This window comes from Psammomys obesus, unplaced genomic scaffold (genome assembly GCF_907164565.1).
Source record: "Psammomys obesus unplaced genomic scaffold, mPsaObe1.curated_primary_1811, whole genome shotgun sequence".
NCBI lineage: Eukaryota > Metazoa > Chordata > Mammalia > Rodentia > Muridae > Psammomys > Psammomys obesus.
The window spans coordinates 372602-376864 of record NW_026596427.1 but is presented as its reverse complement, the minus strand read 5'-3'; the positions used below and the strand labels follow the sequence as shown (position 1 = coordinate 376864).

At 39.4% G+C, this 4263-nt stretch overlaps 1 protein-coding gene across 1 annotated transcript in view; it reads left to right on the top strand.

Annotated features, from left to right (window-relative positions):
* Window positions 1-4263, top strand: part of LOC129669516 (melanoma-associated antigen B2-like) — a 28687-nt gene that overhangs the window by 992 nt on the left and 23432 nt on the right. The window lies entirely within an intron of this gene.

Sequence of the window (4263 nt, the reverse complement as noted above, 5' to 3'; positions counted from 1 at the left end):
CCACTGAAGCTGTTTCCCAAGAAAGTTGTTTCTCTCACACTCACAGCCAACCTTGATCCTGCATACCCCAGCTAAGCTTCCCTCCCTCTAGTCCAGCTCAGTGTACAATGAACCTGGATACCCCAAAGGGGAAAGCAGACACAGGGTAATGTCAATGTACTTTTTGTTCATTATTTAATAAGGCAATATCCTTGGAGGTATAGTTTAAACCTTTAGCTATTTTATAAGCCATCGAGCTAAGCTGCTCATTAGTGTATACAGCCTAAATGGGGAGAACTATTGCAGAGTAAAATGGCCACAGCCTCAGTTTTGAGAGGAGGGCTATACTTACCAACAGTCTCCAGTCGGGCTCACTGTCTCTGATGTTGGTCTTTTTTTTTTTTTTAGCACATTACTAAAATCTTGTATATCTTGATTATGTTCTTTATATTATAAATTCTACATAAAATTATATATAAATATAATACTTGTTTATATTATAGTTGCATAAAATAATTGTATATTATATATAAGGTTATATATAAAACATTATTTTTGTTATAATAATTTTACGATGTCTAGATGTATACCCTTTCTTTGGTGGCACATAATAATGCATCACTAAATTGAATCTAAGTATTTAATATATTACCCACCTCCCAAGGGAGGAGCAGTCCTGTTAGGCCACAGAGGAGAGCTTTGCAGCCAGTCCTGAAGATACCTGATAAAACAGAATCAGATGAATGGGGAGTAGGTCCCCACTATCAGTGGACTTGGAAAGGGGCACGGTGGCAATGACGGAGGGAGGGAGGGACTGGGAGGGAATGAGGGATCGGGACACCACTGGGATACAGAGTTAATAAAATGTAACTGAGAAGAAAAAAATAAAATTAAAAAAAAATGATGTTGGTCTTTTGTTCTTCCTAGACAGTCAGGAAAATTAACAAACAGCTTAAATAACAGGGATTATGAACAAGTTAGCAGGAAGATAATTATAAAGTTCAGAAGTGAAAAATTATCCTTTGAGCAAAGGAATATGTTCTGTTATGCTCAGCGGATGGCCTCAGTGTGAGAACAATTTATTTGTCCCTTGGGTATGTGTAAGCATTTCACAATGCAGTTTTGTATTGTAACACATGTGTCATTTGTATGTACCATAACACAGGGAGTATGGAGTTCTCTTGCATCCTCTGAGCAGCTTATATGTAATAGCCAGAAACTGCAAACAACTTAGATGTCCTTCATATTGAGAGTGGATAAAAAAAGTGTGGTACATTTACACAATGGAATACTACTCAGACATCAAAAACAAGGAAATCGTGAAATTTGCAGGCAGATGAATGGAACTAGAAAAGATCATCCTTAGTGAGACAACACAGACTCAGAAGCATATACTCACTTGTAAGTATATACATATATACTCACTCATAAGTGGATTTTATTCATATAGTACAGGATAGAATACTACAATGTATAGACTCCAAGAAGTTAAATCATATGGGCATCTTAAGCTTCATATAAGCCTACTCATTAGGGAAGTGGGGTATATCTCTGATATGGACAGTGTTGCCTGATTTTTGATCACTTCAACATGATGGGACTTCCCTACCAGGCTGCAGGAGACAGAAGATGGCTCAGTCTTCTTGTAAATAGATGAGCTGTGGTATCTGGGTAGGGGGCCTTCTATATTCTAAGAAGAGTGGGAAGGGGATTTAAGAAGGAGAAGGTTTGGGAGGAGAGGAGGGAGGGGCCTGTGATAGATGTGAATTGAATTAATAAAAAGAAAAAAAAAACCTTCCCCACTTGGAAGACTCTTTGTAACTGATAGACTTAGGAATACCCATTGATTCCTGGTTATGGCTATTATGAATGAAGCTGCTACAAACATGGTTGAACAAATATCCTTGTTGTGTACTTGAACATATTTTGGATATATGTCTAGGAGTAGTATAGCTGGATCTTGAGGAAGCACTATTCCTAATTGTCCAAGAAAGCACAACATAGACTTCCAAAGTGGTTGTACAAGTTTACATTCCCACCAGCAATGGAGGAGGGTTCCCCTTTCTCCAAAACCTCTCCAGCAAGTGTTGTCACTTAAGGTTTTGATCTTAGCCATTCTGATGGGTGTAAGGTGAAATCTCAGGATCATTTGATTTGCATCTCCCTGATGGTTAAGGATGTAGAACATTTCTTTAACTGTTTCTCTGCCATTCTGTATTCCTGTACAGAGAATTCTCTGTTTAGCTCTGTACACCATTTTTTAATTGGATTACTTAATTTTTTGCTTTTTACCTTCTTTAGTTCTTTATATACTCTGGATATTAGCCCTCTGTCAGATACAGGCTTTGTGAAGATCCTTTTGCAGTCTGTAGGCAGGCAAACTGTGTTATCTAGAAAAGATCATCCTGAGCGAGGTATCCTAGTAGCAGAAAAACACACATGGTATATATTCACTTATAAGTGGATACTAGATCTATAAGCTAGGATAAACATACTAAAATCTGTACACCTAAAGAAGTGAAGCAAGAGGTTCTGGCGTAAGATGATCAATACTCCCTTAGAAAGACAAATGGGATAGACAAAAAGAAGTAGGAGAAAACAAGGAACAGTACAGGAGCCTACCATAGAGGGCCTCTGAAAGAGTCTACCTAGCAGTGTATCAAAGCAGATGCTGAGACTCATAACAATACCTTGGGCAGAGTGTAGAGAATCATGAAAGAAGGGGGAGTTAGTGAGTCCTGGAGAAGAAAGGAGCTCCAAAAGGACCAAATATATCAGGGCACTGGGATCTTTTCTGAAACTGACTCTCCAACCAAGGACCCTGCATTGATATATCTTAGAACCGCAGCTCAGACTCAACCCATGGCAGCTCAGCATCCAAAGAGTTTTCCCTATTAAGGGGAACAGGGACTGTCTCTGACATGAACACAGTGGCAAGCTCTAGGCCTCAGAGGAGGACATTGTAGCCAGTCCTAATGAGCCCTGATAAGCTAGGGTCAAATGGAAGGGGAGGAGGACCTACCCTACCAGGGTACTTAAAGAGTGGCGGAGATTAGATGAGGGAGGAAGAGTGGGATTGGGAAGGAATGAGGAAGGGCGCTAAGTCTGGGATACAAATTAAATAACCTGTGATTAATATAAAAAAATAAAAATTATTTAATAAAAAGGAATACCCATTGAAAGGTTAAACATGTTTAGGTTTACAATATCCTGGACAGGTTTAAAAACAGGAATAAGATAGGAACCTAAAATACTTTCAACATTTAAGTCCTCTTTTAGACAAAACTCAGAAGTCACAGTATTTATAGTATGCATTATTTTTACCCAGGTATTAAAATGTAAATGCTGTCCTGGCATTGGGATTTGCTTTATTTTTCTCTTCTTTTTTCTTTCTAGAATTGGGCAGTCAAAGCAGAAAAAACATAGTAGAAAGATTTGATAGAACAAGAGTATTTTTATGTTTTATCTGGAAATTGTAGACCAGAATCCACCTCTGGGAGTTGGGTGAATTTAACCTTTAAGGAATATTCCGAATGAGTGATGGTCCACTGGCCAGAAGGGTCTGTTGCCTGTTTGCACTAGAAGTGATTCCAGAAACCTTAACAGTGGTGATGACTATGAGATATGGCCCTTTATAATAAGGCTTAAGTGTCTTTGGATGTCTCTTAATCTAGACAGTGTCACTCAGCTGATAAAGGTGGGGAGTGAGGTCAGAGTCTCTTGGCTGGGTCTCTCTCACAATTTTGTGGACATGGTGAAGAACCTGTTGCCGGGCATGATGGGATTAAAGAAGGGGATAATTAGAAATTTTAGCTGACTGTACATCTCCTAGTCTAGGTAGGGGAGAAAGAGGTCTGCCAAGAAGAGAAAGTCTCCCTCTTAGAAGGAGTCCATCAGGCCATGAGAGGGCAAGGATAAGAAAGGTCACCCAAACTTCACTAGGACTAATTCCTGTAAAAACGTCTTTATATTAGTACCCTGTGCTATTTCCAATCTGGCAGGAGAAGCCTCTAACCATCCCTAGAATTTATCTGCATATACAAAAAGGTACTTTATATTCATTTTGGCCTGGTTTCACCTCAGTGAAGTCCACCTCCCAGTGCATCTTGCCTCAGGTCCTAACTCTGTTGGGTACCATGATTGGTGGCCTGGGTAATTGTCTGGGAACAACTTGTTTTGGAAGTTGCAAGAGGCTGAGGAGGGTATAAGGTTTTGGAACTTGGGATAAATAGTTTCTACCCATTTATTTGCCTGCCTTAAATCTTGGACAGGCCTCTAGTCATT